Below are 18958 nucleotides of genomic sequence, written 5' to 3' on the forward strand. Positions count from 1 at the left end.
GACTCCTGATTTCCTCTTCAGTGTGCCCTAGTATCTCCGCCATATTGCCGAGTCTCACATCTGTTGTACACTGCCGACTTCACTGCCGGTGCCGCCCGATTTCTGACCGCTCGTGTCTCCTCACTTCTTCGGCCATCTCTGCACGGACGCACCTCGGCAGAGCACCTCCTTCACTGATCTCTCTGTCAGTTTGATCGAGCCAGCACTGTGTGTTCAATTCACGTGCCCTAATTGATCAAAGGAGGTAAGCTAGTTCGAATTTCTCTTTGCTACCAATTTAGGTCACGGAATTGGAGAGGAAGTGGGGCTGTGGTGTTTGTTGATCAGCAACAGTAGACTTAGTACACAGAAATGAGGGTTGTGAGTTGAAGGAAGAATTACCGTGAGTTTCTGTGTGCTGTGGATCAACAAACAATTGCTTGTTCAATGTTTTAGCAGCAAGCAACCTTCACCGTAATCTTTTGGATTGTGAATTAGGGTGAGGATTAGGTGTATTTGAGTTCTGTGGTAGATCTTGTTCTGAATTGGAGGGTTTAATTAGACGATCATGTGTATATTGATTATGTTTATGTGTTTTTGGTTTAGGGTTTTGCCCTAAATAGTTTTAGGAATTTTGTTTAGCTATTTATGTAAATTGTAGCTAAATAAAATATATTTATTTATATGTGACACAGGACTTTGACGCGAGACGAGTATCTCGGAGTCAGATCAGACCTTTCTATTTTCGGAGGCGGGTACTTTGACTTATGTCTTTTGATATGCATGATAATATGTTTAACATATAACAATAATTGTGTTATCTGTTTGTTTTGGTTGGTCGCTACATGATTAGTTACATGTTTGTTTGTTTATTTATGCTGCACTGCATGATATCTACCTGATCACATATGCTTTAGGTAGTGAACCAACCACATGCTATGATATGTTCTGGATCTAGGGTTTATTTGATACCCTATTTGATTGGTGTACCTTCTATTTGATACTTCTTCCAGTGGTACACACTTGTATCTAGTTATATGGACTATGCCATGTTTTTAGTGTCATGCATCATGATTGCATGCTGTGCGATTGTCGGCTCCACTTTGGTTGAGCCCATCGCCAGTTACATGTACTGCACACATCACCCATGGATTAGTTGTATATCTGGCTGGAGTGTGGCGGTTCTGCTGTTTGGCTCCGTTGGTCTGAGGACTCAGCGTGGTAGCCGGCAGTCAGTTCCGCTCTGTTTGGCTCCGTTGGCATTTAGGGTAGCAGCGTGGTAGCCGGCAGATGGTGGACTCTGTTTGGCTCCGTTGGTCAGGAGACTCAGCGTGGTAGCCGGCAGAGATTTTTCCTCCCCGTCGTTGTGTACCGGGAGATGAGAGCATTGAGCTCCCCCATTTATGATTTGGGGCCAGAGGACAGGAGTACTCCGACAGCATTCCGTCCACTCAGTCACTGTCAGGAGCAGTGATGTCCGAGTGCACGGTCACCATATGCATTTATTACATTTTATTGTTGTGATTGCTGCACTTATATGCTGCATTTGTATGGATGCATTTGATTGACATGCATACAGGATTATGATTTCTTCGGTCTGACGACCTGTTACCTTTGTACCTTGATCCCGGTTAGTACAGTTATCTCCTGATTTCGTTTCAGTTGCATTTATTCCTTCTCGTATTCAGGAGACTGTACGCATGATTAGTGTTGTCTGTTATTTGTTTTATTATGCATATCAGTTGTACCTGCTGAGTGTTGGACTCACCCCGCCTCCATTGTTGATATTTTCAGGTTGAGGCTGTCCGGAGCAGTTCCAGTCGCTGGCCCCCCATATGCACGTAGAGCTAGTTCTCTACTAGTTCGTTATTGGTTTTATTTTGGCCTTTTTCTATATCAGACTTTGTTTTAGTATTGTCTTTGGATTTTTCCTATGAATATTGTATGGAGTGACACCTTTTGATGGATTTTGATATGATATTGGATTTCATTTTTACTACGTGCCTGCCTGGACGGCAGAAGAGGTGAGTTCGTTGGATTTGAGCTTTACGAGTGTAGTGGAGTAGGGTGGATTTCGAGTCAGAGTCCTATTGTTATTGATTACTATTATTAACTGCGTGGTTGTGACAGCCAGAGGCTGGATATCTTTATTAACTGCGTGGTGTTTGTCTTTATTTTTTTTTGTTATTATTCCAACCGCTTGTGGCTGATGTATATGTGATATGTAGAAAGTTTCATATTGTCCGCCGTACAGGGGAGATGCTGCCGAAATTTCTTCGGACAGAGACTCCTCTGGGGCGTGACATATCGTAATTACTGTGCATCGATAATTTCACGACAAAATCATTCTAGTTCCTAATTTCATCGCAGAATCTGGGACGAATCTAAAGATTCGTGTCAGAATTTGGAATGAAATATGGGACGAAGGATTATTTGTTGCAAATTAAATTAGTATTTTCATTGCAAAATTCATCGAGAATTTTGCAACAAGAATAATATTCATTGCAAAGGTTTAGTGAAAATTAGCAACGAATTTGGCAACGAAAATCTAGTTCGTTGCCAAATTTTGTCACCAAAATAGGGACAAAATTGGCAACAAAAAGAAATTTGTCACCGATTTTGTCACCAAATTCATTGCTAAGTTTGCAACAAAGAAAACATTCGTTCCAAAATTGTATACAATATTGTGACAAATAAAGTTTGTGTTGCAAATTTGGCGACGAAAATTCATCGCCAATTTCGTCCCCAAATTCGTTGCCAAATTTGCAATAAAAATATTCGTTCCAAAAGTTGGCAACAAGAGGTTTGGGACGAAAATTTTTTCGTCGCAGAATTCATACCAAAAAATTTTGCAATGAATTTTTTTTATAAAATCATCCCAGAATTCATCCTAGAACCCTGTATTTTTTGTAGTATAAAAGACAAGATATATAGTATGATTATAGATGGGGGAAGATGCACTAATGTAGCTAGTACTATCTTAATTGAGAAATTATGCTTACCCACCGCTAAATATCCTAAACCTTATAAATTACAATGGTTGAATGATTACGCAGAAATTAAGGTCACTAAGTAAGTGTTGGTTTCATTACCCATTGGTAAGTATCATGATAATATTCTTTGTGATTTAGTACCAATGCATGCAAGTCATTTTCTTTTAGGTAGACCATGGCAATTTGATAGGAAGGTCATGCACGATGGGTTCACAAATAAATATTCTTTTAAGATGCATAATAAACTTGTAACTCTTGTACCATTAACTCCTAAGCAAGCATATGAAGATCAATTGAGGATCAAAAATGAGAGTGAAAAAAGAAAAGATTGTGAGAAAAAAGAAAGGAAAAGAAAAAGATTGTGAGCAAAAGAAAAAGTGTGGATGAGAGGAGTGAAAAGAAAGAATAAAAAAGAAAAAAAATCAAGAGCAAAAGCAAGAGAGTAGAAAAAGGAGCTTTTATGCAAGAGAAATAGAGGTTAAGAGAGCTTTTTATTCTCAACAGCCGATGATTGTACTTTTGTACAAGGATGCTTATTTCAACACTAACAATCTTAACCTTTTTTTTGCCTAGTGTTGTTAAATCTATTTTACAGAAATTTGATGATGTCTTTCCTGATGAGGTTGTTAGAGTGTATACTAAAAGCCTAGCTTTTGGTATAAACATTTATCTAGAAATAAAAATCACATTGGTCAAATATCTACATTTATGATAAATGTAGTTGTTCAATTAATTTATATTGTAGATAACATGGTGTGTGGTGTGCACACAGAAGATCATGTTATCAGTTCTTTATAAATTATAAACAGTTGCTCTCGACTAAGATGGAAAAGAACAAACCATTGGAATAGTCGTAGTGTAATTAGGTATTAGTTTATCTTGACTAATAAATTACACTAGTACACTCTAAGTGTATTTAGTAGGATCATTTTAGGTAAGTTCTTTTTATACTGACTTGATAAAAAAACTAGACCTTAGTTATTATGGAAGTGTGTGCTCTTAATCCTAATATAATAACAAGCACATATATTTGATATTTATTTCTTTAATTTATCAATGGGTGAGATTTAGTTCGATAAATCAATAAGCCCGATAAGTTGGGAAATGATATCATTTATAGTGTGTGTTGTTGATTATAGAAGGAATCTGTGTCCTAGTAATTTAGGTTGAGAATGACTCCAAGAGGAGCTCATAAGGATTGTCATGTTAAACCCTGCAGGTGGACTTAGTCCGACATGACGATAAGGTTGAGTGGTACTACTCTTGGACTAAGATATTAATTAAGTGAGTTGTCAGTAACTCATTTAATTAGTGGACATTCAACATCTTAAACACAGGGAGACTAACACACTCATAATAAGAAGGAGCCCAAAATATAATTTGAGATTGGTGCGGTAGTTCAATAATAATTCTTTAGTGGAATGAATTATTATTGATGGAATTAAGTTGTGTGTTCGGGGCGAACACGGGAAGCTTAATTTCATCGAGATACCAAAATCAATTCCTCCTCTCGGTCCCTATCGTAGCCTCTTGTATATAGAGATTTATACCCACCACATACCCACCTTTTTACCCAACCAATAGGGGCCGACCAAGCCAAGCTTGAAGCTCAAGCTTAGGGCCGGCCAAGCCTAAAGGTTGAGCCTTAAGGTTGTCGGCCAATAGCTTAGAGCCCAAGCTTAGGTGGCCGGTCACATCATATTAAAAAGGTTTTTTTGTTAAAATTATTTCTTATGTGGATATCATGGTTTTAAAAGAAAGTTTAAAATTTATATCTTTCCTTTTATAGCTTTCTACAAAATATTAAGAAAAGATTTGAAATCTTTCCTTATTTGTAGATTGAAAGGTAGATTTTAATTTTGAGAAAACTTTCCTTTTTAACCATGTTCATGATTTAAAAGAGAGTTTAAAAATTAAATATTCTCTTTTATAAGTTTCTACAAAAGATTAAGAAAAGATTTGATATCTTTCCTTATTTGTAGATTAAAAGAGATTTTTATTTTTAGAGATAACTTTCTTTTTATCCACATGTTTAAAAAAAAGATTTTAATTTATAAAATTTCCTTTTTACAAACCACCATGAAGGGAAAAATTATTGGAGAAATTTTTTATAAATTTCCGGAGACAAATTAGGAAATTTAATTTTTGTTTTAATTAAAACTCTCCTTGTTTTGGGGAAATAAGTGGCCGGCCATGTATATTGAGAAGAGAAAATTATTTTTAATTAAATAAATTTTCCTTTTCATGGCAAAAGAATTAAGGAAGTTTTTTATTTAAATTTCCTTATTTGCCAAGACCAAGGATTATAAATGTAATGACCCAAATTTCCTCATTTGGAGTTCTAATATTGGTTAAAAATATTTAGAAATGCTTTAGAAAAATTCTAGAGATTTTTAGAAATTTTTAGAGTATTTTTATGTAATTTTTGGAGGTCGTTTGGTATTTTTACTAAACGAAAGAAGTTCTGACAAAAAAATGTCCAAGCCGAAATTCGAACCCGAGACCTCCGGCCGAACCAAGCTTTAAGCGAGTCCGGCTGACCAAGTGTGCAAGCAGTCGTTGCTGATTAAAAGAAGAATGAAATGTATTTATGTAGTAGAAGTTAATAACAAGAAATAATAGGAAGGAAAAGGGTTGCAGCCGAGATTTGAACCCATGAGCCAAGCCTTAACCCATGCGCGGCTGACCAAGTGTTCACATAGCCGGATCTGTTTAGAAAAGGGTAGCAAATTTATTTAAAGGAGTTAATAGAATATTGAGTTATAAGAGGAGAACTTAGGGCTTGATTATTCCCCGTGACCTAAACCCCTTTCCACCCCTTTCTGTCATGCGCGGCGCGTCGGCATTCCTCTTCTCGGGCGAAGACGCAGCAGTAAGCTGGGGTTTCTCCGGCGGCCGGCCAAAGAGGATTTCCGCGAGCTCTTCTCGGACCTGAGTTCCTCTCGTCAAGAAGGATCTGTGGGCACAAAGAAGCGGCCGAAGATCTGCAAAACTCAAGCTCCTCCGGGAACCCTAGAAGCCCCCTTTCGTTCGGTTGTAGGTTTAAGAAGAGGTAAGTTGCTTCCTCACGTGCAGTAAGTGTAGCTCTCGAATTCTTGCTTCTTCTTGTTGTTTTCTTTGATATATGCCGCAAGGAGAGTGTCCTAGGGTTTGCTGCCGTGAATCACATAAAGAAGATAGGAGTTTTGATTGAATTGAGGTTTCGGATTCTTGTCTCGTTGCTTTGGAACATGCTGTACAGAAATTCGAGTTTACTAAGAGTTTTGAATCCTTCCTTCAGAATTGGGAGGCTGTATAGAATCGGGATTTCTAGAGGAATAAGGGTAGTTTCGAGTTGATTTGGTGTTTCCTTTGTTTCTTTGAGTATGCCGTGATGATGGATGTTGTTTCGTTCTTTTTGTTGCTTCCGGAAGTTTTGCTCTAGTTTATGCATTGCTTAAGGATTGATTCGAGCTACTGTTACCCTTTTCTTCTAGATTTCCTGGTCAGATTATCGTCAGAATCGGACTTAGAATATTGATGTCCTCTTTACAGTGACGTTCCTTGTCATGTTTCTGTCTTCCCAACGGATTAGGGATTTTAGGAGTTCACAATGTGGTTCTTCATCTTGTTGCCCTATAGATTTCCTGACAGATTTGGGACTAATCCTGTGGGCAAATTGAAAACGTTATAACATGAATTTCAAGTGCTTCTGGTCCTAAACGTTGGCTTTGGATTTTGAATACTCCCTTTTGGACAGACAGCAAGTTACTGTTTTGTTTTGTTTACCAGTAGCAAACCTGTTTAATAGTTGCAATGGACTCCTTACTGGGACACTGAACAGGGGGGATTAGTAAGGATTTCGGCTTGTTCTTTTGATACTTGCTGTTATGAAATTTAATGCAGATTTGGTTAGGTTAGGGAAAATGAATGAATTGTTTAGAATGGCATGTGGTTAAGCAACTCGGTTATTTTCTTCATGTTGTTTCCTTAATAAGTAGGAATAGCTAAAAGAGTTAGTCTTTTGAATTGGTCATCTTTGATATCCGTTGTATAGTTTAGTATTACAGTTTTCAGTTTTCTTTGCTAATCCATGAGCAGGAACCGGCTTTCCATATTAGCATTTTGTTGGCTTAGACTCTCCTTGCTATTTCGGGCAGCCTTACCTAAATTCCAACATGATTAATCTGGTTCTGTGAAGTTTGATTTGCTTTAGGAATTTTAATGCAGAAATTTGTTAGCTTAGAATGCAGAGCTTTGATTAACATAGTATGCAATATTGCAATGGTTTAGCAATTTCAGCTTCTCAATTATTTAGCATGGCAGTTTTGGATATGTTTGATGTTGCAGTATTTCAATTGGTTAGCATTGCAGTTTTAGATTGAAGCATTTAGTTTTAGTTGTCATAGTTTTATTTAGCATCTCAGCGCAGTTTTATTAAGCATTTCAGCTCCAGATTTTGAGTTCCCTATCAGTATTTTGAGTTTAAGAAAGGTATAAGAAAGATAAAGAAAAGAAAGAAAAAGGCCAAGGCCTTAAGTAGATCCCAAAGTCAAGACTTTAGGGATTTTGGCACACAATGTGCTAAAGAAAATGCCGAGGCATTATATATTAAAAGTATTTTACTTTTATCAGTGGCACTGTGCTGGACTCTCAGTTGTCCTTGGGTTGGGCTCCCATAGTCGTCCCTAGGTTTAGATTACCTAGTAAACCCTACTAGATTCGGGACCAGCTATCTCGGGTCTAGTTAGGGATGCGCACATAGCAAGTACAGTTGTCGGGTCCAAGAAGAAAGTTGATTATTATTTTGAAGTATTATAAGTATAAGTTTTTGAACAAGTAAAATAAGTTTCACATAAGTATAAAAGTATTAAAGAATAAGTTTTAAACAAGTGAGATAAAAGAATAAGTTTAGGACAAATGAATTAAGTTTCACTTTGTTTTTAAAATCAGCAAGTTGAGTTTTCTTTTATGCTAACATGTTGTTTAGATTAGCTTACTGTTCTTTACTATTAGAAGAGCATGAGTAGCATTACATGTTTAGCATTTTAGCCTGTTTGATTCCTTTACTATTAGATGAGCATGATTAGTCTTCAGTAAGCATTCAGTTAGTTCATGTTATAGATATACATGCATATCGAGATTTTTGTGAGTTAGATAGTGCTTACTAAGCATTTTGCTTATAGATTGCATTTCCTCTTACTGCAGATACAGGAAAGGAAAAGTTTTAGCAAAGATAGGCGACAAGGAGGTGCGGATGGATGTGTGATGCCAGGACTATGGAAGCCTTGGGACTTAGTCTAAGAATTTGTTTAGATTAATTCTTTATTTAGGTTGATAAGAAAATCTTGGAGTAAAAAGCTGTATTTTATTTTATTTCTGCTATTCATTACTTGCATGATCTGATTTTATTAAATTGCGTGCTGATGTTATTTCTTTTGTGTGATTGATATATGTTCCAGCCACCTATGGCTGATGTGTATATATATATATATATATATATATATATATATATCTTAGTTTTTTTGTCACCGGTACAGGGGAGACTCTGCCGAAATTTTTCGATAAGGATTCCTCGTGGTTTCGATCATACCGGTTAAGTAGAGTTAGTAGTTAAGTAACGGTCACCCTTAGAGAGTAGTATAGTAGTGAGAAGGGTGGTCGTTACAGTTGGTATCAGAGCAGTTCCCATTCTCCAGCATCACACATCAGCACCATTTTTGTCGTCTTCAAGTAAGAAAGTATTTAAGTTTTCCTTTTATGCTTTCTTTATTATCTGCAGCATGGACTAATTGCTTATATGCGCTTTAGTAAGATAGAAGTTTTGTTTCTCTTATATTCATATACATAAGTATGATTAGAAAGGATAGAGAAGATATCAAGCCTTTTTCTCTGCATAACTAGATGTCAAGAAGAGAACGTCCCCGTACGTTCGTACTGAGGACTGAGCATAGAAGAACAAGAAAGACCCAAACAGGAAAACGTTCGGGTAGTCTGTGAGTATCCAGAAGTATTTCAGAAGAGTTACCTGAACTACCTCCCAACACAGAAGTGGAGTTTGAAATTGAATTGGTTCCTGACACCAGCCCAATTTCAAAAGCTCCGTACCGAATTTCTCTAGCAGAGCTAAAAGAGTTACAAGAACAATTTCAGGAGATACTTGACAAAGGTTTCATCCGCCCTAGTCATTCACCCCGGGGAGCTCTAGAGTTGTTCGTTAAGAAGAAAGACGGATCTATGCGGATGTGCATAGATTTTAGAGCACTGAGCAAAGTAACAGTCAAGGACAAGTACCCTCTTCCCAGAATAGATGATCTATTTGATCAGCTAAAGGGGGCAATAGTATTCTCTAAAATAGACCTGCGCTTTAGGTACCATCAGTTCGAAGTGAAAGGAAGTGATACACCCAGAACAGTTTCCAGGACCAGATATGGGCACTACGATTTTGTAGTCATGCCATTTGATGTGACTAATGCACCTATGGTCTCCAGAGACTTTATAACAGGCCTTCCAAGGACCACTAATGGGTACGATGCGATATGAATGATAAAGGACCAAGAAGTTAAGAGACTAAGGAACAAAGAGTACCATTAGTGAAAGTCATTTAGAACCAGAAGCACGAGGAAGTTACTTAGGAGCGTGAGGACAGTATGAGATAGAAGTATCCGGAATTATTCTAAGTTCGAGGACGAACTTTTTATAAGATATGGGGGATTGTAACGACCCAAATTTCCTCATTTGGAGTTCTAATAGTGGTTAAAAATATTTAGAAATGCTTTAGAAAAATTCTAGAGATTTTTAGAAATTTTTAGAGTATTTTTATGTAATTTTTGGAGGTCGTTTGGTATTTTTACTAAACGAAAGAAGTTCTGACAAAAAAATGTCCAAGCCGAAATTCGAACCCGAGACCTCCGGCCGAACCAAGGTTTATGCGAGTCCGGCTGACCAAGTATGCAAGCAGTCGATGCTGATTAAAAGAAGAATGAAATGTATTTATGTAGTAGAAGTTAATAACAAGAAATAATAGGAAGGAAAAGGGTTGCATCCGAGATTTGAACCCATGAGCCAAGCCTTAACCCATGCGCGGCTGACCAAATGTTCACGTGGCCGGATCTGTTTAGAAAAGGGTAGCAAATTTATTTAAAGGAGTTAACAGAATATTGAGTTATAAGAGGAGAACTTAGGGCTTGATTATTCCCCGTGACCTAAACCCCTTTCCTCCCCTTTCCTCACGCACGGCGCGTCGGCATTCCTCTTCTCGGGCGAAGACGCAGCAGGGAGTTGGGGTTTCTCCGGCGGCCGGACAAAGAGGATTTCCGCGAGCTCTTCTCGGACCCGAGTTCCTCTCGTCAAGAAGGATTTGTGGGCACAAAGAAGCGGCCGAAGATCTGCAAAACTCAAGCTCCTCCGGGAACCCTAGAAGCCCCCTTTCGTTCGGTTGTAGGTTTAAGAAGAGGTAAGTTGCTTCCTCACATGCAGTAAGGGTAGCTCTCGAATTCTTGCTTCTTCTTGTTGTTTTCTTTGATATATGCCGCAAGGAGAGTGTCCTAGGGTTTGCTGCCATGAATCACATAAAGAAGATAGAAGGAGTTTTGATTGAATTGAGGTTTCGGATTCTTGTCTCGTTGCTTTGGAACATGCTGTACAGAAATTCGAGTTTACTAAGAGTTTTGAATCCTTCCTTCAAAATTGGGAGGCTGTATAGAATCGGGATTTCTAGAGGAATAAGGGTAGTTTCGAGTTGATTTGGTGTTTCCTTTGTTTCTTTGAGTATGCCGTGATGATGGATGATGTTTCGTTCTTTTTGTTGCTTCCGGAAGTTTTGCTCCAGTTTATGCATTGCTTAAGGATTGATTCGAGCTACTGTTACCCTTTTCTTCTAGATTTCCTGATCAGATTATCGTCGGAATCGGACTTAGAATATTGATGTCCTCTTTACAATGATGTTCCTTGTCGTGTTTCTGTCTTCCCAACGGATTAGGGATTTTAGGAGTTCGCAATGCGGTTCTTCATCCTGTTGCCCTATAGATTTCCTGACAGATTTGGGACTGATCCTGTGGGAAAATCGAAAACGTTATAACATGAATTTCAAGTGGTTCTGGTCCTAAGCATTGGCTTTGGATTTTGAATACTCCCTTTTGGATAGACAGCAAGTTACTGTTTTGTTTTGTTTACCAGTAGCAAACCTGTTTAATAGTTGCAATGGACTCCTTGCTGGGACACTGAATAGGGGGGATTAGTAAGGATTTCGGCTTGTTCTTTTGATACTTGCTGTTATGAAATTTAATGCAGATTTGGTTAGGTTAGGGAAAATGAATGAATTGTTTAGAATGGCATGTGGTTAAGCAACTCGGTTATTTTCTTCATGTTGTTTCCTTAATAAGTAGGAATAGCTAAAAGAGTTAGTCTTTTGAATTGGTCATCTTTGATATCCGTTGTATAGTTTAGTATTACAGTTTTCAGTTTTCTTTGCTAATCCATGAGCAGGAACCGGCTTTCCATATTAGCATTTTGTTGGCTTAGACTCTCCTTGCTATTTCGGGCAGCCTTACCTAAATTCCAACATGATTAATCTAGTTCTGTGAAGTTTGATTTGCTTTAGGAATTTTAATGCAGAAATTTGTTAGCTTAGAATGCAGAGCTTTGATTAGCATAGTATGCAATATTGCAATGGTTTAGCAATTTCAGCTTCTCAATTATTTAGCATGGCAGTTTTGGAAATGTTTGATGTTGTAGTATTTCAATTGGTTAGCATTGCAGTTTTAGATTAAAGCATTTAGTTTTAGTTGTCATTGTTTTATTTAGCATCTCAGCGCAGTTTTATTAAGCATTTCAGCTCCAGATTTTGAGTTCCCTATCAGTATTTTGAGTTTAAGAAAGGTATAAGAAAGATAAAGAAAAGAAAGAAAAACGCCAAGGCCTTAAGTAGATCCCAAAGTCAAGACTTTAGGGATTTTGGCATATAAGGTGCTAAAGAAAATGCCGAGGCATTATATATTAGAAGTATTAAAAGATAACAAATGTTTTACTTTTATCAGTGGTACTGTGCTGGACTCTCAGTTGTCTTTGGGTTGGGCTCCCATAGTCGTCCCTAGGTTTAGATAACCTAGTATGCTGGATTCTCAGTTGTCCTTGGGTTGGGCTCCCATAGCGTCCCTAGGTTTAGATAACCTAGTAAACCCTACTATATTCAGGACCAGCTATCTCGGGTCTAGTTAGGGATGCGCGCATAGCAAGTACAGTTGTCGGACCCAAGAAGAAAGTTGATTATTATTTTGAAGTATTATAAGTATAAGTTTTTGAACAAGTAAAATAAGTTTCACATAAGTATAAAAGTATTAAAGAATAAGTTTTAAACAAATGAGATAAAAGAATAAGTTTAGGACAAATGAATTAAGTTTCACTTTGTTTTAAAAATCAGCAAGTTGAGTTTTCTTTTATGCTAGCATGTTATTTAGATTAGCTTACTGTTCTTTACTATTAGAAGATCATTAATAGCTTTACATGTTTAGCATTTTAGCCTGTTTGATTCTTTTACTATTAGATGAGCATGATTAATCTTCAGTAAGCATTCAGTTAGTTCATGTTATAGATATATGTACATGCATATCGAGATTTTTGTGAGTTAGATAGCGCTTACTAAGCATTTTGCTTTTAGATTGCATTTCCTCTTACTGCAGATACAGGAAAGGAAAAGTTTTAGCAAAGATAGGTGATAAGAAGGTGCGGATGGATGTGTGATGTCAGGACTATGAAAGCCTTGAGACTTAGTCTTAGAATTTGTTTAGATTAATTCTTTATTTAGGTTGATAAGAAAATCTTGGAGTAAGAAGCTTTATTTTATTTTGTTTCCGCTATTCATTACTTGCATGATCTGATTTTATTAAATTGTGTGGTGATGTTATTTCTTTTGTGTGGTTGATATATGTTCCAACCACCTGTGGTTGATGTATATATATATGTATCTCAGTTTTTTTGTCACCGGTACAGGGGAGACTCTGCCAAAATTTTTCGGTAGGGATTTCTCATGGTTTCGATCATACCGGTTAAGTAGAGTTAGTAGTTAAGTAACGGTCACCCTTAGAGAGTAGTATAGTAGTGGGAAGGGTGGTCGTTACAATAAAAGAATGGGTAGAGGTGCCTTCATGGTAAACGACTCTATTATTTTTCTCCTTGGGTGTGGCCGGCCCCTCCTCTTTCTCTCTTCTCCATCTTGTGGCCGAACCTCATCTCATCTTTAGAGTCCTTGTGGTGGCCGGATCTTGCTTGGAGAAGAAGGAGAGAAAAGGAGGCGATATTTCTAGCATCCCTTGGAGCTTGGTGGTGGCCGAACCTCTTCATCTTTGGAGGAGCTTTTGGTGGCCGAAACCTAGAATGAAGAAGAAGGTGCTTGGTGGTTCTCATCTCGGAAGATCGTTGCCCACACAACGTCCGAGGTTTGAAGAGGAATACGGTAGAAGATCAAGAGGTTAATTTTGTTTACAAAGAAAGGTATAACTAGTAATTGTTTTCCGCATCATACTAGTTTTTCTTTGTATAGTTATTTTTGGAAATACCAAACACAAGAGGCATATGATTCTAGAGTTTTCGAATTTGTGTTTCTTTTGTTTTATTTTTCGAATTTGTGATTCGATTGTTCTTTTTGGTTAAACCTAGAGTTATTTATGGAAATTAAATATTAGGTTTCCTTAAAAAGCTTTGTCTAGGCGGTGGTGGTTGCTCCCATATCCAAGAAGGCCATGTGCCTCGCCATGTAGTCCTGGAAGCCAATTTTAGAAATTAATATTTAATGGAATTAATAACATAGGTGGATTTGAATCAATAGTGTTAAGTTCCTCTTGCGATTCAAATCTAAACCATTAAGAACATATAAGTTAAATTTGGAATCAATGATGTTAAGTTCCGTCTGCGATTCCTAATTTAACTTATAAAGAACACAATAGGTTATTTAAGGAAAGGTTCGACACTTGTACAAAAAATTTTTGTACAGTGGAACTGGTACATTTTCCTAGGACTAACCTATAATTGGTATCAGAGCTAGGATTTGCCTCTGTGTGTTTGGTTTTCAAATTAGGTTATGCACATGTCATACATAATTTAGGCAGGATAATAGTAGGATGTGCTAACTTTGTGGATGCAGGCTCCAACTATTATGACTTATAGATGTTGTGTGTGATTGGACCCTTGGACATGTCAAGGGCATTATTTTGTGTGTGCATGATTGTATATAACTAATACAACAGGAGTTGTATTAGCCCTAGGATTTTAGAATTTTATTTTCGATCTAGATTACATGTACATTCCCTCATGGAATATAGGATCGATATATGTAAAATTCTATTTTTGTCGCGGATCGGATTCTTGCGAGGCGTGGTACTTTTGGAGCACCAGAGGCACAGCGGAATAAGAAGCAAGATGGATGCGACGACTCGACACGATGGCGGTGGCTAAAGATGGCAGCAGCTAGAGTTGGAGCACATGGAGGACAGTAACAGGAAAAGGTCATAATAGTTGGAAAATAATTTCCATATTTATTGCTTTTATTTACTGTGATGTGTGTGTATGCATGTGATGTATGCTAGGATAACTTAAAATTCCTCACTTTAAATAACTAAATGGGAGAGGGATTTATTTTAATAAATTCCACAGTCTCCATTACTGATTTGTAAGTGATGCAAACAAACTTGCACGTTGGCTCTGAGTGCCTTCCTCCATATCGGATGAGTTTGTTTGCGGATCACTAGATCAAACTTCCATTTAGGATGACTATAGGAAATTAATTAAGAGCGTGTGATCTTCCCCATCGGAAGGGGCATAATCTTATTAATGGACTTAGTGTCAAGTAATGGTATACACTTAGGCACGTCTAATAGTATCCTCCCTATCGGAGTCACTGCTATTATTTGTGTGACCGAAGAAAATCAACTATTAATTTGTCATAAAGATACGATGACATGATTGTAAAATACCGAAAAATAGGCGAATATTAATAAGGGAATTTTCCGGATTTTTGGAAATTTTTCGGGAATTTTAAGGAGGTCGTACGGATGAGTTGACGGGGATAAAAACGGGGTCCGGAAAAGCCTGTTTAGGCTACCCCATTTAAGTGAGGAAAAGTTTATATATTTAATTCTTTTTCTTTTTCCTTATTTTTATTCCCGTTTTCTTTTCCTTCCCTCAACGCCGAATCCTTTTTCTTCTCCCTTCGAGCACAAACCGCCGGCCGAATTACCATCTCCCTTGCGCTCACGGCCACGCTTCTTCTTCTCCTCTTCTTCCCTCTCCTCCGCCTGAAACCAAGCCGCCGGCGACGAGAGCCACCCTTTCTTCTCCTCTCCTCTGCGTGGTGTCGACGCCGTGCCCTAGCCGACACCCTACAGCCGATGCGACTCACAGCCGAAACCCTAGCGCCGGTCCCGATCTCCTCTGCCAGCCACCGGGGAACCACGTCGGTCGTCGCAACCGAGGCTGTGCCCTAGCCTCTCCGCACAACGCCGAGCCCTGAATTTGATTCGCCGGACCTCCCTTCCCTCTGTGCTGCAGCTACCTTCTCCGACTGCAGACCGGTGCCGAGCATTATGCTTGATTGATTGTGCCAAGCCGTGCTCTAGCCGGATCTTGTAGGTAAGCAACATACCGTGTGGGTTGTTGAGATGTTGTGTGATCAATTCGTATTTTTCCCTTGTTCACCAGAGGCGTGGATTGTTGAGGTAATCTGTTTGTGGAGTATTCTTCCGGCAACAACCTCCGATAGTTGAGAATCGAACAGAAGGGAAGAATTCCAAGAGGTGAGGTTACTGGTACTTGGGTATTCAGTTGGTGGACAGCATGTTTGATCAGGGCAAAGGTAAATTTCAGTAGTGTTTCTTTGCCGGCAGCACTCCAACCAGTAATTCTATCGGCTGTGAACTTGAGGTATGATGTAGGAATCTTAATACCTTTTGTAATTGACGTGGTCTATGAATTTAGAATGAAACATTTGGTTGATCATGTTTTTAGATTCAGGTGTAATTGGATTTAGGTCTTTGGATTGCTATCTAATGGTTGTTTGGGGTTAAGGTAACTAACCCTAATTGACCATGAGATTTAATTAGGGTGTATTGATTTAGATTGTGCGGATTAGGGTTTTTCCCTAATTTAGTCTTGTGGATTGTATTTAGCTATTTAAATTCTTATGAATGTTAGCTAAATAAAAATATATATTGATTGACACAGGACCTTGACGCGAGACGATATCTCGACGTCAGATTTGGACCAGATACGATCCTTTCTTTTTGGAGGCGGGTACTTTTGACTTTTTGTCTTTGATATGCCTAGTAATGAAATTAACATATTGCATCAATTGTGTTTCTTATCTGTTTCGGTTAATCACTACCCAAATCTTGGTACATGTTCGATTGATTGATTTGTTTTGCATTCCATGTATACTTTACCTGTCTATACATGCTTATAGGGGTAGTGATATGTCATGCTTGATCATGTTCAGGACCTAGGTTTTATACCTTCTGTATACCTTTGGATTGTTTTGGATTCGTTGACCTATGATACACTTTTCTATATATATGGATTAGGTCAGGATGTTTATATGGTTGTTGCCATGCATCATTTGCATGATTGCATACTGTGCGATAGTCCGCTCCATTATTGCTGAGCACATCGCCAGTTACATGGATCTGCACACACCACCACTCATGGGTTAGTGGTCGATTCAGGCAGAGTGTGTTGCAGCAGGGACTCTGTTAGGCACCGTTGGTCCACTCATGGGTAGTGTGACACAACGTATTATCCGGCAGGGATTCCTCCCCGTCATCGTGTACTGGGAGTTGAGAGCATTGCGCTCCCCCATCTATGATTTGGGGTAGGAGGATAGGTGTACTCCGACAGCATCCCGTCCACTCGGTCACTCATCAGGAGTAGTGACGACAGAGTGCACGGTTGTCACAGCCCTACCCACTCGGCCTCACTTTTGTATGAGATGATCGACTGGCGTCAGGGGTGACCAGGACGCATCATTGGCATCATATGCATGATGCATTTATTGCTTGTGTTTGTGTTTGCATTTATATGCTGCATATTGTTTGGATACCTATGTTTGACATGCATACAGGATTTCCTTATCCCTCGGACTGTTTGACCTTATACTCAGGACTTGGTTAGTACAGTATTCTCGTGTTTATTTCAGATGCATTCTTATCTTTCTTATCAGGAGACTGTACGCATGATTAGTGCTAGGTGTTGTTTCTTTACTTTGCATATCAACTGTACCTGCTGAGTGTTGGACTCACCCCGCCTCCATTGTTGTTATTTTCAGGTTGATGCTGTCAGGAGGGAGTTCCAGTCGCTAGTCCCCACTGCACGTAGTGCTACTCCGCTGCTGGTTTTTGAGTTGTTTCATTTTAGTTTTTCGCTATCAGACTTTATTTTAGTTTTGTTTTGGACTTACATATGGATATTGTATGGAATCTTTCCGTTGGATGGACTTTCCGTATGATTTGGATTTACTCTACTACATGCCTGCCTGGACGGCAGAAGAGGTAAGAAAAATCGGATTTGGGCTTTACGAGTGTAGTTGAGTAGGGTTGATTTCGAGTCGGAGTATTATTACTGCGTGGTTGTGTCAGCCAGAGGCTGAATATATATATAAACTGTGTGATGATTGATTTTTATTATTGTTATGATTCCAGCCGCATGTGGCTGAGTATTTAGTGTTTGTAGAAAATTTTTGATTGTCCGCTGTACAGGGGAGATGCTGTCGAAATTTTCTCGGACAGGGACTCTTCTGGAGGTGTGACAATTTAGTGGTATCAGAGCACAGTTTTACGATCTTTTGTTTCGTATTTTTGGATTTTCGGAATTTATCTGATACCAATTTATTTGGTATCAGAGCGGGTTATGATACCTGCTTTTGGTGTTCTGGAGATTTATTGGATACCGGTTGTTGGTATTCAGGATATTTGGGTTAGCCAGGTTTGCGAGTCAAACTGGGCATTATCGGATTTTCGATATGGTTATGTTTCGGATTTCCGTTTCGGATTTATATGGATTTCCGGCGATTTTTTTTTTCGTTCGGAATTTTGAGGTCAGAAGTTGGGGACTGGACAGCGATGGAACATCTCCAGACGGCAAATAGGTATGATGTTTATTTTATGATAGTTATGACATGTATTAGCATTCTTTATGTAATACCTGTCTGGTTGTTGTAACACATATTACATGTGATGGGTTAGCCATTGAGCATGATTGACCTAATAGAGATCAAGGATTATAGTCTCTGGTGATTTTTCAGATCATACCATCAGTAGTTTTGGCTTCTGTTACTACTAGTAGGAGATGGAGGCATATACCAGCCTCTGCTATTGTTAGCTGAGTAGTGGATGATACCCATATATTCCTGTGGACTTAACCAGGAGAGTTTTATACTCATATCTTTTGGATATTAGGGTACCAGGTACGATGGAAATTGGTCATTGGGGGTTACCATGTTTGATCATTGTTGAGAATGGTTTGAGGTTGAGGGATATTGTGAGATAAGATATTATGATATGTTGATTTCTAATGATTTATGAGAGTAAATGTTATGTGGTTGTCTGATGACCAATTACTAGATATTTGTTTTGATGATTTATATTTGGGTTGTCATTGATGGTGACATAGTGAGTGTCATTTATGATATTCACAGGTTTGATGATTATGATTGGTGATCAGATTATAAATTGGGTGTTGGAGAGTTTTACGGTTGAATGTACCTATGAGATTTTAATAAATCTGGTTGGTTATGGATAGTTAACAGGATGAAAAAAAAATGATATATGCTTCCTCTGATATGGGACTATATGGAAAAATAATGATTGATATTTTGAATGCTAACTTGCCCTCATGTGGAGTGGAGATTTATTCATCTGATATAGTGTGGGCTGATGTTTTTGTGGATGAAGATGAGAGTGTCTTGATGTTCTTAAATTCTGACTTTTCTTTTGGGTCGTACACATTTCTACATATGATATTAT

General features: G+C 38.3%; 1 long non-coding RNA gene across 2 annotated transcripts; it reads left to right on the forward strand.

The window, feature by feature from the left end:
• Window positions 1-15318: 15318 nt before the first annotated feature.
• Window positions 15319-16227, forward strand: LOC122000151. 2 transcript variants are annotated; one of them, XR_006116978.1, is made up of 3 exons: window positions 15319-15575; window positions 15645-15866; window positions 16167-16227. It is a non-coding gene; the product is annotated as an uncharacterized LOC122000151 (long non-coding RNA). The 2 variants fall into 2 exon arrangements; XR_006116979.1 differs by having other exon boundaries at window positions 15319-15571.
• Window positions 16228-18958: the final 2731 nt, after the last annotated feature.

Source organism: Zingiber officinale, chromosome 7A (assembly GCF_018446385.1).
Source record: "Zingiber officinale cultivar Zhangliang chromosome 7A, Zo_v1.1, whole genome shotgun sequence".
Classification (NCBI taxonomy): domain Eukaryota; kingdom Viridiplantae; phylum Streptophyta; class Magnoliopsida; order Zingiberales; family Zingiberaceae; genus Zingiber; species Zingiber officinale.